We start from the raw sequence: 18,653 nt of genomic DNA, 5'->3' as shown, positions 1-18,653 counted from the left end.
TTTATTCAGTTCAATACACTTTCACAACTAACGCATTGGCTGCATTTTTGAAGATAAGCACAATCTATATACCGATCACTATTTCTTTAACTCAAACAACACGATATCTTTCAAGATCACACTACAAAATTCATTTCTTCCCATTTGTCATATTAATTATGTATCATAAGAAATATCCATACGTGACGCCTATTTCTATTTTTGTGATGTTTTGTGTAGTTAGATCATGCGCTTCATCAAGTATTGGCTCATATAATGAGCTCCCATTTTTTACGTTTTCCCAGCTTCAACGGTCGTGTATAAAATGTGACGCTTGATGACGTTAATATTTGATCCTCAAAATGAAAAACACTGTGTCAGAAATAAAATAATTGCCGACAGCGATCTAACTAAGTACATTTAATCTAATTGTATTTCATATACTTTAAGTCGTCAGGATCCGCTTGTTTTGAGTTTGAATCCCAGATTTGCCCCGATTATGATCCTTGGTCTGTCGGCCCCATGGCCTGGCGCAGATACTGTACCAAGGTGTTGAACGTTTGTGATCTGCATCACCTTCCAACATTACGATGACACGTCGTGTTAGAACTGAATATGAACGTCATCACCAGAGATTAACCACACCAACGAAAGAGCTTCCATTGGCGTAATTGGCAATATAGCGGTGAAAATAATAGGAATGGAGCACTGAAAATCAGACCCGTGATGATCCGAGTTAGAATAGGTCTTCAGCAACCCATGCTTACCGTAAAAGGAGGCTATGCATGTCCTAAAAGACGACTTACGGGATCGGGTTGTCAGACTCGCCGACTTGGGAGATGCATCGATTCCCAATTACGTGGATCGATGCTCATGATATCAATCACTGGATTGTCTGGTCCAGACACAATATTTTACAGACTGCTGTCATATAGCTGAAAATATTGCCGAGTCCTGCTTTTAACAACAAACAAATGATAGAGGTGTTAGCGAAAGAAAAACATATTTAATCCCTAGATGACTATTGCAAAGGATACTATAGGAGTGTGTACGAGGGTGCAGAATATTAATGGTTGTTGAGGGTTCCGCACTCTCTATATACGTCCATGAAAGGAGATGATGAAAAGCAAATCATCATATTAGGGATAGTGTTATCGATGCGATAAATCAATTCGACAAAATTGGAATCACGATCTGATAAATATGCAAATGAGGACGCCAAGCAGGAACTACTTTTTATAATATCCTTACACCGATGCAATGTCTGCTTCCTCAATGACCTATGACCTAATGTTCCCAGTATGTTGAGATGTGAAGATGTGCTTCGTGATGTGTAGATGCTTTCGTGCACACAGTGTATTCCTAAAGGGTTTCTCAAGTTACGGTAGTGAATGAAAATACAGGCTTAAACTTCCGTATGTTAACAACGACATTATATGACAAAAAGATCCCCACCTTCCAGTGTTTCGAATACTAAAATGAGGCACTTCTCTCTGAAGAGTTGCGTCCCTTGGACACACCAGAAACCTATGATTGTGGTTTCCAATGCCGGTTCGCCCCGATCACGTTTCAAGATTTGTCAACATCAAAGTGGTAAACGTCTGAGATCTGAAACCCTTTGGGCTTTCCTCCCACATAAAGCAGACATACCGTGATATAACTGAAATACTGTTCAAAGCGGACTCACTCACCGTGTCGTTAACAGATTGTTTGAGGCGGGTTCCAGCATATCCAACGAATGACTTGCTGTTTTTGAAGAGCCTCGGGACAAAATATTTCTTTCAAGCATTTTCTGGAACAGCGTATTTCTGATCAAACGAAATCCCATTCCCCAATTATTATATTTTCGATATGAAAACACACTCGGCTTATAATTTCCATTAAAAAGAAAATGATAAAATGACCATGATGACACCAGGTGTTCGAGTGATCAGGTACTGACCTACCAGTCGTTGGCGAATGCCTTAATGTACAGTACGGGGCGGTCGGGTAGCCTAGTGGTTAAAGCGTTCGCTCGTCACGCCGAAGACCCGGGTTCGATTCCCGACATGGGTACAGTGTGTGAAGCCCATTTCTGGTGTCCCCCGCGGCGATATTGCTGGAATATTGCTAAAAGCGGCGTAAAACCATACTCACTCACTAATGTACAGTACAGTTTACTATAGAAAATCTTCAGCAACAATCAGGTCGTACTTCTCGCCAAATTGACTGGAGAATATTTGTGTGATCTCTCTGGTTGTTCTTGCCATGCATTATAATTACTATTGTTATTAAAATAATGATGAATTAATGCACATATGTAATGCGGAGAAATCACCAACTCATGCATGCTCACATCGCTACATCAATCGTTACTCCGGCCAGTGGGTCAGCGTGCACGCGAATTTCATTCGCATCTCCCTGAGGAGCCTCATGAGGAACAAGTTACCAGTCACATAACTACCATATCCTACCGGGTACCCACTGACGGCTGTGTGAATATAGACATATAACGTATCAAACATATGTTCAAACCACGCATTTTCCCCAATGTGAGAACATGGTGGTACGGGGCACACCAGACATGGGCTTCACACATTGTACCCATATTTGGAATCGAACCCGGGCCTTCGGTGTGATAAGCGAACGTTTAAACCACTAGGCTACCTCACTGCCCCTCATGTTCTGTAAGAACAGGGCATGAATAATGCCATTTTAATGTTTGCGCCTATACTAAACTGGGACAGCAACTGTTTCTATATGAATGAAACGAATGAACGAGGTGGCGACAGAGGGCAGCTAGGGCCGCAGAACACAAGCCGAATCAAAGACAAACATCCTTCAAACGATTCCTGCCATTCCTTGCTTCATTTCCATACGGTTTCTATGAACCGTGTTTGGACTTGCGAGCAAGACATCCCGCTAAACATCAGAAGATGGCCAGAAACTCCAGACAGACCTGGGATTGCATCTGACCCCAAGATGGTCAATGAAGATGTCACCAAGTATTGGCTCTCCCTCCTAACAGTCTAAACAGAGCCTACAAGTATGCCGTTCTGGTGTTTCTCTCGACTGTATCATGTTTGACTGAGGATACTGGAGAAATGGTTAAGGCATGGTAAATATGATAATGATGAGCTGTTTATCGATACCATCGAGATGACGGAGGATGTCCCTGAAAGCCTTAGAAGCTAACTGCCAAGTCACTCATACAGTGATTTGAAGCATCATTACTCCGGGAGAGTTGAAGCACCTCGCAGCTCCACAAGATTTTAATTCAGTCCTGTTCTGTTCGCCTGGCTCTAACAACCCAGACCCAGGTTGTACTCCTTTATCGTTGGTGTTGAACAGTGAGGTGAGGTGAAATTGGGTTTAACGTCGCGTCCAAGATTATTGCACTTATATAGCGACGTGCATGCACGTGTATGTGTGTGTGTGGCTGCTTGTACTAGTCCGGACTGACGCCGATTTATAGTGCTAGCTCACTGAGATACCATGCCGCAGTTTAACATGAATACCCCACTCAGACACAGTATACTGACTCCGAGCCGACCAGTCCTTGTTTTAGCCCCTTAATGCCGAGCGCCAGACAGGGTAACAACAAGTACAATCTTTTAACGTCTTTTTGTATGACGCGGCCCGGGATCGAACCCTGGACCTTCCGCTCTCCGGGCGGACGCTCTACCACAAGACCACGGAGGCGGTCGTTGAACAGTGAAGAATGTGGGACAATGAATATTAAAGCATCATCACCATAAAAAGAAAACTGTTTGTTGTATCCAGTGTATTTAACTGAACGTGGATATGTATGTCAGTATGTGTATGGTGTGTGCAAGAATATTAATAAAAGCTGAGCGATGGTTTCTTGCAATTACTTGTATAATATGCATATTGATATTAAAAATCACCGAACAGCGATAAGTTGGAAATGAAAATAATTAATATACTGCCTTTCAATATGAATAAACTTATAATTGTGTCGCGATTTCCCATTGACACAAGAATATGTAACTATCATTTATAACAATTATCTAACTTAGTTATAGTGATAGTTAAGGTAGATTGTGGTAGTTTATATAGGCTATGGTAGTTAAGATAGACTGTGATAGTTAAGTTAGACTGTGATAGTTAAGGTAGATTGTGGTAGTTTATGTAGGCTATGGTAGTTAAGATAGACTGTGATAGTTAAGTTAGACTGTGATAGTTAAGGTAGATTGTGGTAGTTTATGTAGGCTATGGTAGTTAAGATAGACTGTGATAGTTAAGTTAGACTGCGATAGTTAAGGTGGATTGTGGTTGTTTATGTAGGCTATGGTAGTTAAGATAGACTGTGCTAGTTAACGTAGACTGTTGTAGTTAAGATAGACTGTGATAGTTAAGGTAGATTGTGGTAGTTTATGTAGGCTGTGGTACACTTTGGTCCTTAAGGTAAAGTGTGGTTGATTGTGGTAGACGATAGTAGTTAAAGCCGACCGTGGTAGTTATGGTAGATTTAAGTGGCCTGCCATTGTACAACGAAGTCATTCCATCATATCTTAATAGTACGTGTAATAATTCAAGGTGTAGCAATAATATTTTATCGCATTTTCAAAATCAATTCACATCAACAGTCATCACAAAGGAAAATGATATCGTGTTCCTTTAATGGGTCGGTTTTCCAATAAATAAACTCCTAATGTTTGTGTAAAGTACACCGTTTTCAAATTCAAATCAAGCATCACAGAATTTTCAGTTGACTGACTTAGGGAAGATGATGTAGGGATGAAGAGCGTCGGGGATGCTGAAGATATGCAGAGGATCAATGATGGGAAGAAGGCTGCATCGCCTGTGTGCAAACCGACTCACGGAGTTGAAAGTACACTTCAAGGGCCGGTTTACTCTTTCCTGAACTTCCCAGGACAATCGATTCCCTAAGATTTACACGTGCGTTGTGACACCATTTTGACTTTCATACCAGGGAATTTCTTATCAAATTTAGACAAACGGCAATTTTGTACATTATGGGGAGATATGATGTATTGTTTCAATTAAAGGTCGCTGAAGCGAGAGTGCTGGTTTGACAGAGTGCCGTGTAATGCACCCAGTTTATAACTAGCCCAACACAGTAGCTGTGAGTGTACGGCCGGTCCATTGATCACATACTTACTACCGTCCCTGTTGTAACTAAGTCATATATGCATGTATAACAGCATAACCTACTCGCACACAAAGCAAAATAGGACTACCTGCTCCATGAGAAGATAAACGTTAACAAATGTAGAAATATGAACTGGAAAACTGTTCAGCCTCAATACGACAAACGAGAGAGAAACTGTTTCCGCATTAAACAAACTTTTTATCCTACCTGCTGATCCGGCACGTCAAAAAGTATACGGGTGTCCACCGTCATGCGACTGACCATGCGTAGGTCAGTATTGCTTATATATCCTCCCGACCACTGGTCACTTTGGTCAATTAGAACATCCCACAATTCGGTAAAAATCGTTACTCTCCGTGTTCAGTTGATTGCTGAACGTGTCTGCAGTCACAGGTGTACAGTGCTGTACGAGTAGATCTCTCACAATCAACACTACGGAGGACGCTGGGCGCGTTGGAATAGGCTCCCCTGTACTGCCTCCGTATCGCCACAAACTCTCATTTATACCAGCCTGTATTGACTTGCGTCGAGGTAGACGCGGCCATTGGGGCGGCGGGTAGCTGCTGATCCACGTAAAGCGGGATAATAGTCAATCATTTCAACTAGCTTTCTACTTCAACACAAAGGCTTTATAGACGTAAGCTCGTTACAATGCATGTCGTAAACACTGGCTGTATCATAACATTATTTTATCAGGGCAAGAACTGGAACAGTTTGTAAACATCACCCTCATTATTTCCCCAATACGTTGTGTGTGTGGTGTAATACGATTTTAGTCATAATGACTTTTTTATTAACATCATCATTGAGAAAATATCGGACGTTATAGTTCGTCAAAAACGCCGCGGTAGCTCTGTTCAGACTAAGCTGTGGCACTGTGCATAAGTGGAGCTCCATCACTGCCAACTACAAGTACACGTAATATTTATTCACTTATAAGGATGAATTCTGAATTTAAGTGTTACGCAGTATATTGATCAGATTCTGGAACTATATATGTACATTACACAACTTGATTTGCAGAAGGGGGCACGGGTGGCTCAGTCGTCTGAGGCGCCGCGATTCGCTGTGCAGAGTTGCGTCCCAGAAACCCATGATTGTGGGTTCGAATCCCGGTTCGCCCCGATTATGTTTCTAGGTTTGTCAGCACCATACCCGTGCTCGTGGGTTTCACCGAAGTGGTAATCGTCTGAGACCTGCATCGCTTTGGGCTTAAGCTGACACGCCGTTATACAACTGGAATACTGTTAAAAGCGGCGTTAAACCCAACTCACTCACTCACTCACTGATTTGCAGAATGCTGTGGTGGGGTAGCCACGTGGTTAAAGCGTTCGCTCGTCACGCCGAAGGCCCGAGTTTGATTTGCCACATGGGTACAATGTGTGTGAAGCCCATTTCTGGGGTCCCCCGCCGTGATGTTGCTAGAATACTGCTAAAAGCGGTGTAAAACTATACCCACTCACTGATGTACAGAAGAGAATGAAGAATGGGCGAGTTGGGTTGGTTTAACGCGGTTTTGAACATTGTTTCAGCTATATCACAGCGTGTCAGCTTAATGTAGGAGGAAGAATATTTAAGCAATTAATATCTAATTTTCAAAAAAATATAAAAATGCGTAGAACATCAGGTAGAACATGTTAACCTTTAAATTTCCAGCTACCTCAACATTTGGTGATTTTGATTTATAAAGGGAGCTTCTTTCTTGCACACAGTAGAACAACAGAGCTACATACAATAATTGATATCATATATACACGTACCAAACATAAATCGGTTCCAGTTGTAAGACATGTTGTGTAACGTACAATCTGATATGGGGCGGCGGAGGCAGCCTAGTGGTTAAAGCGTACGCACGTCATGGCGCATGCCCGGGTTCGATTCCCCACATGAGTAAAATGTGTGAAGCCCATTTCTGTGTCCCCGTGATATTGCTGGAATATTGCTAAAATCGGCGTACTAACTCACCCACTCACTCACTTTAACATGCTAAATTTTATTGTGCATTCGTCAGTTACACGGGATAAATAACGTCATAGGCACCTGGTGAAATAGGCTAAATACCTGCTATGTAACTGAAACATAAACCAAAATACCAGATATATAGCTGCTATGTTACTGAAACATGAGCGAAATTAAAATATAGCCATGATGGATCACTGCAGCAAAACGTGAACTAGTGAGTGAGTATGGTTTTACCCCGCTTTTAGCAATATTACAGCGGGGCACAGGAAATGGGCTTCACAAATTGTACTCATTTGGGGAATGGAACCCGGGACCACGTCGTCACGAGCCAACGTTGTAACCACTAGGCTACCCTACCGCCCTTACATGAACTAGCAGATATTACATGATACATGAACATATTACATTAATAAATAAAAGCTCCAAAAAAACATTTCCCTAATCAGAAGAAATCCATTTGTCCACTGTACAATTAATTCCGACTATAATTATCATGATCATGTATTCATAGACATTATCAAATAGTGAAGACACCGGGTGTTCACGAAAAGGTAAACGTATCCGGCCCCACCGGCGAGTAAGCTGTACCACGAACTGTAGCTGATGCACACAGCTTCTATTGAGAGCAAATTCGACTTTCGTATTCCACAGTGTTGACAGAAGTGGAGGAGGAATCAAAGAGCATGTGTGGAAAATATGTTCTCGATGAGGACTCAGCTGGTGTCGACATGCTTGTGTTGACCAGCCTCGTACAGCAATGCCCATTTACCCGTGATTTTATCGATTTGCTTCCTTCATTTACATTTCATCATTAAAAGATCCTTGTGTGAGCAGATCAAGGGCAACTGTTTCCCAATTATACTTAACAAAGAACGAGAAGTACTTATTCAGTTTCTATTTCGTTCATTGATTTACTCATCATGAAACACTGACAATGGAGAATTTAAGAAAATGCCAGATGTGGTTAACATCTGAGTGGAATTACTATTTCTGCATCTGTAAACACACACTGATGTATACACTACTCGTTAAAGCAGCACTGCGAGCGTAAGATTGTGTAGATGCACGTGTATAGCATTATGAAGGCGCCTCTCAAGCGTAAGGAGCATATAGACTGTGTATGTATGTATGTATGTATGTATGTATGTATCTGTGTGTGTGTGTATGTATGTATGTATGTATGTATGTATGTATGTATGTATGTATGTATGTATGTATGTATGTATGTATGTGTGTGTGTATATGTGTGTGTGTGTGTGTGTGTGTGTGTGTGTGTGTGTGTGTGTGTGTGTGTGTGTGTGTGTGTGTGTGTGTGTGTGTGTGTGTGTGTGTGTGTGTGTGTGTGTGTGTGTGGTATACACAGGCACACTATATGTATGTATGTGTGTGTGTGTATGTACAGTAAACTACGGTTATGACGAACTCATAGGGACTACTAATTTTAGTTCGTTATAACCGTAGTTCGTTATAAGTATATATACAGCATAACTACAGCAAATAATCGGGACTAAAAAAGTAAGTTCGTTATATCCGTCAGTTCGTTATAAGCGTGTTCGTTATAACTGTACGTAGTTTACCGTATGTATGTATGTATGTATGTATGTATGTATGTATGTATGTATGTATGTACATGTATGTATGTATGTATGTATGTATGTATGTATGTATGTATGTATGTATGTATGTATGTATGTATGTATGTATGTAGTATACACAGGCACACTACGGTAAGTCTATTTGAGATGCAGGAGCGCTACGCGGTAGATTATTCAGTGATGCTATGTTTTGCCTTCACTTCCAAATCAATGGCAACATTCAGTGAAACACGTCATAACGAGTAATACTGATATACATATAGATATGAAAATACCAACACGGGCTGACACGCATCGAGACGGGATATTGTATCGAGATGTTGTATTCAGCTACAGTAACAAAACCATATATTTGTTGTTTTTATTTAAAGCCATGAGCCTGAATCATCTTTAAGAAAAACACATTGCAGCAATGTAATATTTGGGCAGGCAATTTTTTTACAAACATTCTGAAGCATTATTATTTTTATACATGAATTTTCGGGGACAATTGTTTTGGTAAAACCCAAAGGGTCCTTCCATCCCAGAATATTGATTGGTCGGTAACTAACTGAAATACTGTTCAAAGCTCTCTCATCCACTCACTCACCAACGACGGGAATCACTGCCGACATTAAGCTGATTGACTTTTCGCCAACAGAGATGCTGGAGTCTGTGGCGACCTACAACGTCGACCTCTCAGCAGGCATACACAGTACCCGCAGGGACTGGATTCTTTGAACAATGCATCTCATTGTATGCATTGTCTCATTTAAGCAAATTAACAATTTATACATCTGTCACCAGTGTTGTTGCTTTCAACAGCTAGTGATTCTCAGGTCTACCTTTGTACATCCATCCAATGATGCAGTGGCGTGTGACTGTTCCCCTTCAGTGGCAGGGCTTGTGAGCCGGGCCGTGGACGTGAACACTCAACTAGGACCTACCCACCACACACTCAACTACACAATGATCGTTATACAAAGCCCATCAGTTTTAGGATGAGGCGTCATCCGATAATTTAGAGTGAATATTATTTTACGCCGCATTTACCAATATTCCATCAATATTACGGCGGGGGGTACCAGAAATGGAATTCACACATTGCACATTTGTGTAGAATCGACGGTGTCTGGCGTGGCGAACCAGCGCTTCAGCCACAAGCCACAGAGCGGGCCCTTGGTATGATACCGATGGGGGCCACCCATGCCCAAATTGCTAGAACTTTGGTTTGTTTCCCGTGTTGCTGTAACTAACTTGATGCAATGTTACAGACAGACCGGGCAGACATCAGACATACCAGACCGAGGGTAACTTCCCCCAATGAAGACCGGTACTTGCGTAGTTTGCATCTCTGATAGTGACGTCATCAGCGTCGAAGGCCTTAGGGCATATGGTTAGTCGACAGACAGTGGCCAGGCGACTCAGGGCGCAAGGATATAGGGCTCACAGACCTTATAGTTGACAGTTATTGACAGCGCAACATCGCCGTCAGAGATCGAGATGGGCCCGTCGTTGGCAGCGACGTAGCTGCTTGTTTACCGCCCAAGGGGAGAACGAACCTTAATTCGGGCAACTGTCATGACAATATCGGATGCTGCTTGACTGTCATTTAAAATGTTGATTTCATTGAGACGTCAATCTTTTCAATCGTATTACTTTATGCATCTATCTTTCGTGGTTTCTAGACCAGAGTGATTTAAAAGTATGGTAAAGTGTCTTTTGGCCGTCAGTTTATAATTGGAATACTCATTCTCCTTTCTCCTCGGGATATCAAGTTGTGTAATGTGCATAGTTCTAGATTCTCCTCAATGCACTGCGTTGTAAAAATGTACGTAGATCTGCGTCCTCATCAATATATAGTGCTATAATAATGTGTATTGTGTAATAACATTGCGAATATCCTTCAGTTGAAATATATCTATCACTAAAGTCTTTACAGTATTGGCCTATCCTTATCAACCTTTCCAATACATCAATGAAATTGTATAAATAATGTTACTAGTATATATACTCAACAACAAAAGTTCCTGTGACACCAAAATTTTAGTGTATTTTTCAAACAAGTAAAGTTTTTCAATATTGAAGTAATGTATGGAATCAAGTCACAAAAACGCAACTGCTACAGAAAAGCATGCATTCCATGCAAAAGTTGACTTTTATGCAAGCGCCATGCATTTCACTACCCAAGAATGGGTATTAAAACATGTGCGTTAACGGGATTCCATATACATTGATCAGCATCGTGCTGACAACAACCACTCAGAAAAACAACAAAATTACGCAATTATTCAACATTACGAATAAACTTGACTTGCTTTGTCCGGACTTAACTTGTATTCACTTGCCATTCCTTGAACTACATCCTACCAGCATGTTGCAACATGGTTCATTTTTCTACATTCTCTCAAATTCACCGTGTTGTAACATTGTTCTGCATTTTCCCACCTTCACTGTGATGTAATATGGTACCGTCTTTTCATAAAATACATTATTCTGCATTCTCCTCTATATATCATGTTTGAAAATTGATGATGTACCATTTCTACATATTCTACATACACTGGCATGAAACCAAACTTACTCTGTAAGCTTATACATTGCGGCGTAATAATCTTTATCTGTCTTATACAGGAAACAAACATTTGCAATGTTGCATTTTCCTCAATCTACATAATGTTCTTTTTACTTTGTTACATATAAAACCATGTGTAAATATTCTAAAATTGTTAAAAACATTCACAATGTTACATAATCCTACACTATTTTGTACATGCAGTGTTCCAAAATTCTTTGGCTTTCAAATCAACATTATACAATTCTACTGTTATATACTGCCACAGTAACGTCTTAAAAAGTGCTCCAGCCATACCTATGCAGTGGGTATCACAGTGTGAAGGATTTCATCGACATGTAACAATCTTACAGAGTGTTGTTTCTCAACAACTCTTGTCATTGTGAGGATGCCATTGTGATGACAGTAAGTATATTAGCGGTGATTGATATTCAATTCCCGGCCCCTCTTGTCCGCTAATAAACATCCCCTCCTGTTCGTCCACAGTCTGACACGAACAATCCTCACCCACCCATTCCCCCAGTTCATTTAGAGTCCGAACCTTCATGCCACACGAGCCATCGAGGCTCACCAGCACATGTAAAAACAGCCCCAAACACCACTCCACATTGACATAGGTAAATATGTGCATTCCCGAATACAACCGTGACGTACAAAGAGCTACAAGTTGATACAGTCGTAGAATTGTTCTCATACAGAGCTACACGCTGATATGTTTTGAGAAGGAGCAGCAATGTGAGAGCTCTCGGTGGTACAAAATAGATATCAGACGGTCATGTCCCGGCGTGAGATATACAAGACATATTGACCTAATGACGAAAGTAGCGGCAGCAATAATGGACAAAGCTATTACACAAGATGAGGGGTCAGTCGATCCCGATTGGCGATGCCTATATTGTATATTATCAGTAGCTCTCTGTTTGAAGTTGTGTTGAAATGGAAACAGCGTGCGTGGGTTCTCCATTGCTGCCTTCAGGCCTTTGATGTTCCATGTGATATTGAATATGGTTCGTCATCAAATGGCATTGCATTGAAATATATATTTGATATTGTAGTTTATCTCTTGCATGTATAAAGTGCCACCAGGGAGTGCACATCACCGTGCACAATGCAGCATATAAAATGTGACATTTTTCCAGTCAGAGTGTCAAGGTCATATTGCTAACAGACATATCTGATGATGTGGTGTTTTATATGCAAGAATGACTGAGCGTGTGTGAAGCGCGGCTAAGCGTGATTGGAAGTTGTAATTGAATAGCATGTACCCCATGGTCATATTGTTTGAGTCCATTCGAAAACACAATCGGCGATACTCGGGGGATTTTAGCAGATCCTGGTTGTGTGTAGGACTGATAATGCTGCCTTCACGTGATGTACATGTACACGCCATTCGTGTTGTGGCTCTATTCGATCGGTGTATAAGCTTAGAATTATATGTAGGTGTTGTGGCACACTTGGTGTATAGACATAGTATACTGAACCGCAAAAGAAACGTCACCATGGTTAGACATATGGGAAACCTTATTTGTCCAAACACTTTAAACATACTTTGAGACATATTAAAAAGATGAAACTTGGCAATACTGATCATCAAGGTTGCAAATAAAGTGTCAAATGTTCTTAAAGTGAAACACAAGACTAGTCTCTAAGAAAATGGCATCACAAGTGCATTGGTGGCTGCCGTGCAATTTTGATACATGGAATGGATGAGGCGGTTGATGAAGGCCATAGGCACTTGAGTCCACACTCTGAGGAACGCCTGACGCAGTTCAGATGCAGTAATCGGTCTTGGTCGGACGTCATTCAGCCGTCTTTGAATCTCGTCCCACGGGTGCTCAATGGGATTTAAATCGGGACTGAGGCCAGGCCAATGCATGGTTCTGATGCAATTCTGCTGGAATAAGTCTCTTGTTGCTCTCGCAGTGTGGGCACGGGCGTTAACATGCTGAAACTCGTGGTTGCGGCGACGTGCCAAATGAGGTATGGCGTGTGGTCTCAAGACTTGATCAATGTACCGAGCTGCTGTGACACCATTGCCTCTCCCAGGACCGATGTTCTGGAAGACCACAGGGCCGACCCTCTGTGCAAGACCAATTCCACCCCACACCATGATGCTCGGACCTCCCCACAAAACAACACAAGCATCCGAATAACGTTCCCCGCGGCGTCGCCAGATTCTCTCTCTCTCTCTCTCTCCCCCCCCCCCCCCCCCCCCTCTCTCTCTCTCTCTCTCACCCTCTGTCATCCTGTCATCTGCTGTTGACATACAGTAACGGCTCTCGTATGAGAAGGGGACTCTTCTCCACTGCTGGTGGCGCCAATGCTGGTGTTGCCCACTGAAGACGGTCCCGGCGATAACGTGGTGTCAGAATGGGTCCTCGTTGTGGCCTATGACACTGGAGGTGGCTGCTCGCCAATCGTCGATGCGCGCACGGTGTCCGGTGTCGGGTGGTGACGCTTGGTCTTCCACTACGTGGTCGGTCATCTGTACTGTTGGTGGTCTGGTACCGTTGCTGCAGCCTGTATATGGCTTGGTGTCGCTGATTTCTTGTCAATCTTGGCATGTGGTAGCAATTCAATAACGAATGAATGTTATCCGATCTGGGTGGATTTTTATAGGGCAAGAAATGGGGGAACGCATGTGCATTTCAATTTGCACGGAACTCATGTGCATCGGGTTACCATGGCCGTAGCCGTGATGTGTTTGGGCGATCGGTTTTATTGTCATCTGCTTTGTTTTTTATCATCAAATTTCATTTTTCCGGACAAGGTAATGTTAAAATTTAGAAACTTTGACAAACATTACCCAGATATTTAAATGACAACTTTTCATGCAATGTTACCTGGGGTGACGTTTCTTTTGCGGTTCAGTATATTAATATGTCGGTGTTATGACACAAATCGGTGTATATCCTCAGAGTCAATATGTCAGTGGTTTGGCATACTAGGTACACATACATAGTATTAATATGTCAGTGTTGTGGAATATTCGGTGTATATACTTAGTATTGATATGTGAGTATTGTGGCACTACTCGGTTTTATACGATGGATCGAAATTTCAGGGTTGTCTCAAAACTCGGAATGTCTATTATGTAGTACTGACGTGTCAGTATTCAGGCATTACTCGGTGTATATACGAATAAAAATGTGTCACGGTTGTGCGGTTACTCGGTGGTCATACGTGGCATTTATGTGTCTATGTTGCTATATATGGAGAACCTTTAACACTTCAACAGGAGAATGGAAGTCAAGTAGTGGAAGTGCTTAATGCTAATGTTGTTGGAATCCCAGATGTCAGATTCTGCTGAAGTATTCAAGATTTAGTAAAGCTGAAGTACGACTGCCTCGCTTGAATCCTTTTTCAAAGTAGTGTAACATCACTTTTGCAAATCATACTTCAGTTTTCTACCATAACGCTTTCTTGGTCAAGTGCAAATTCTTGTACTTTTTCGGGATGAGTCCAATTCGGGATTCGAACCCACACACTTGTTTCTTACAAACTACTAAATCCTGGTCTCAGATCCTGACACATCCCCATGCCAACCGTGACCTAACATCTTGTCAGTGGTCATATTGTAGGGGCCTGATCAGATCGAGGGTGTTTCATCAGATACCGGTGAAGTATACAAGATTTAGTAAAGCTTAAATACGACTGCTTCGCTTAAATCCTTTTTCAAAGTAGTGTAACACCCGTTTTTTACCATACTTCAGCTTTCTACCAAAACACTTTCTTTGCAAAGCACAAATTCGTGTCCTTTTTTAGGCTGAGTCCCATTCGGGATTCGAACCCACGTGCACACTTGTTTCTGTATAAACTACTATATCCCGGTCTCAGACCCTGACACATCCCCATGACAACGGTGACCTGCATGCCTCCACCACAACGTGAACCCCTCCTCCAGGACCAATCAGGTGTTATGCAATATTGAACACCCACAACATTGAAGCTTCTGTGTTTTGCCAGCTTGCAGCAGTGGTTGGCCAGCTCTGGTGGCTAGGTACAAACGGATGTGTATCTCAGCACCGATCTGGTGATAACACATCCACTTAGCACTGAAACCAGAGTTCCTCCTGTTGCTAATTACCCTCACAAAAACTACACCCACGTTAATCGTGGGATCAAATGTTACATAGAATTGTAATGTGACAAAAAATATCGTAAGCAGAAGATAAAATTGAAACGAATTAGATGTTTTACGTTGCGCTTCAACATGAGATTCGCTCCCTGACATTCGAGGCATACAAGACCCAAAAACGTTTCGACAGGGAGACTATGGTTCTGAGGGGGACACGACCTCAATGACAATACTAAATTGATAGGTCGTTACTTTGATAAAAGAAAAACAAACTTCTGGCATATGATTGATATTATCCATTAGACTAAATCATTGACACGTGACCATCTACTGAGGAAAAAATAGTTGCCATTGTCTATATTTCAGACCCATTCAACATCTCACCACTCAATATTTCATCTATTCACTCATCCCAAAAAGTTTTACTCAGTCATAATCTGTTTTTGTAATGACCGCTAAATGTAGCAAGTTATTTTTCATTGTATTTTGTACATATCTTGTTCAGGATGGGATGCTTCATTGTTAAATTCCCTCCACGATTATTTATAGACTACATGATAATTGCTTGATATGATATAATGACGACTACGGTCGTTCACTGTAATTAAATGCATTTTGCATGACATCACACGTCCATACACGGTGGGTATAACTCGTGTAAAGTCAGGTTACCTTCGTTGATATCATTATATGCCCTGCTACTCTGATCCTTAAGGAACGCAATATATCTCACCAAGTAACAATTACACTCTTATACATTGTGCGTATTACTTGTGTAAAGCCATGTATATAATACTAGTAAATTTTATTCGTCTATCCCATGCTAAATGTACTTTTTGTTCGACTTTTTGAATTATTATGTAGCTATCAATGACAGAATCAAGTTATCAACACATTCTTAAGCCGCTCTGATCGTGCCTACAGTTAAACATAATAAGGACATAGCCACATCTCTGATTCATCTTGTTCTTCATTGAGGTCTGAGCGCTCCTAAAACCATTAACAAGAGGTATCGAAGCCCCAGGTACTTATTTCCATATCCCAAAAGATGAGATATGATTGTGACAATCTGTCTGGGTGGGTTGTATTCAGGTGATGTAGGTCACGCGACGCTGGTGAGTCTTGACTTCTAAACCCTTTTTAATATTAAGGTTAGGACAGATTCCCTTATGTTTATTTGTCTCTCGGCTGAATGCAGAGACGTGGAAGTAAACTGTATGAAAACATTAAAGCCCATTAACCCCACAGTGGCATATATTGCTTACAGCACGCCCTGCAGGAAATATGTATCACTTCAGTGGTTGCACTATCAATACCTATTGTCTGAAAATATTTTGGCAATTGTATCTTGTTTGCTGACATTGATATATATCTATACCTGAAATAGTAAAATAGATCGCACAAGTGATAAAGGTCAGAGTCTGGGTGGGGAACACTTCATGGCGCCTTCGATCACATTCAGTCTCTATTGATGTTTTCACACTGTGGGTGGAATGCGAATGGGTCATGGTTATGCCCTGTGGTAATCTCTATTTGAAATCCGGTGTATGAGATCCTGTGGATGATGCTAATACTTAACATTTCTTAACACAGCTGACTCTGTTATGAGATAATAATTCATTCACACATGATTGTGACTAATAACCATTCATTTTGAGTCAAAACGAAGAAGGTATAAAACTTCATTGTTAAACCGATATGCCGCTCCGAAATAATCGGTACAATGACCGTGTTTGCATGTCTGCATTGAACCGAATTGACTGCCAGTCCCAAATTAAGAGAAATCATTTAATACTTGCATCGGTATTCACCTGACTGAAATATGCATCAGAATGAAAGACACCATTCCATATTTAAAGTAGCCATGAAGAAATATCAATAAGGTCAGTGAGTGCACTATTTGTAGAAGGTATTTCAAATGTTGTTTATAGGGCTCAGCAACATATTGCATTCCTCTAATGTAAGATCAATGATCCTGTGTGGAGTTCTTTTCTTCACCACCTCTCAGGTGTACGGAGCTTACACATAATACTCGGTGACAGCGCCATCCATTGCATATCGGTTTGTGTCAGCCATCGCGACACAGGTCGTGTTGCTACTTATCTGTTCGTGAATATGTCATTATAAGACTGCCGACAAGTGAGGGTTGTTCCCGCTCCACACAGCGATGCTTCTTAATAACAAGGTCGTTGCAGTAAGATAGCACTAAATGTGCAACGCGCATCCTCTGGAGATTTTAAAGCTCAACTAAAGTACATAGGCAGGTGCCCAGTTTCAATTAGGTTTGACACGTACGTTCGTGACAGTTGCAAAATTTACATGTTGCCTTTTTCATTTGGGGTGATCAATTAGTGATATATCAAACTAGATTGTTAAACGTAGTTGGTATGATAAACAAGGACTGCCCAAGCTAAACACGTTTTCTGTATGATAAACATTCATAATGATTAAAATTAAATCTAACATTTCAAAGAACAACTAGGAAAAGCATATTTACTCACTGCCATTGAACCAAATTTCAATATTCCAACAATAGCCATATTTGTATTCACAATTAATATAAGAAGGCACCTGCCATTTGCCAATACTGATTTTAACAAAGTGATAAACTCACAAAATACAGATGGGTCAATGAATCATCGACATTCCATAAGTTGAGATGACAGAACATTTTATTTCCACTTCTGTGTTACCGCTGGGTTGATATTTATTGATGTGTCACATACTTTCACACGAAACAGCGATGTGCGGATCAGGACTTACGTAAGAAATACTTCGCTGTTGTAACCTTAATATTGACCGTCAACAGGTACAGACATAACATTTAGATGATGCTTTCCTTCAGTATGTGCGTGCATTCTTTGTACAAGCTGGTAATCAGTGAGGTAGTTTTTTGTGGACACTAAATCACTAAGGCCAAAATCAAGAAAAAATACACAACAACCATGCAAATGATACAGTTTTCCTCATAATATATTGCTTCTCATCATACCATTGAACATGGAACGGTTCAAGCCAAAGACTTACTGATTCCAAGAAGACGTTTGAATGTGCCTAAAATACTTTCAGTGTACAGTCGGTGAAGGGCATCACAGCAAATAGGAACTCAAGTTTCAGCATGAATAAGCATCTTGTACCTGATGTTGACATCTATAGAGTTCATAAGTCATGCTGATGATAAATGCGCAAAGTACCTTTTTGCCTTTTCCATGATTCATTGGTTTCTGTACAAAATAGGTATTCATGATCGTATTTCAAAGAGAACTAAAGATTATATACCCTCATCAAGGTCTATCTCTGAGGTGTAATCCTTATATTTAAGACTGAGGCGGATGATGTCTTGAATTAAATCGCTACTGTCGGGAACAT

This window comes from Haliotis rufescens, unplaced genomic scaffold (assembly GCF_023055435.1).
Source record: "Haliotis rufescens isolate VD_foot unplaced genomic scaffold, xgHalRufe1.0.p SCAF_15, whole genome shotgun sequence".
Lineage (NCBI taxonomy): Eukaryota > Metazoa > Mollusca > Gastropoda > Lepetellida > Haliotidae > Haliotis > Haliotis rufescens.
The sequence above is the reverse complement of the archived record's forward strand: the minus strand, read 5'-3'. Positions refer to the sequence as shown.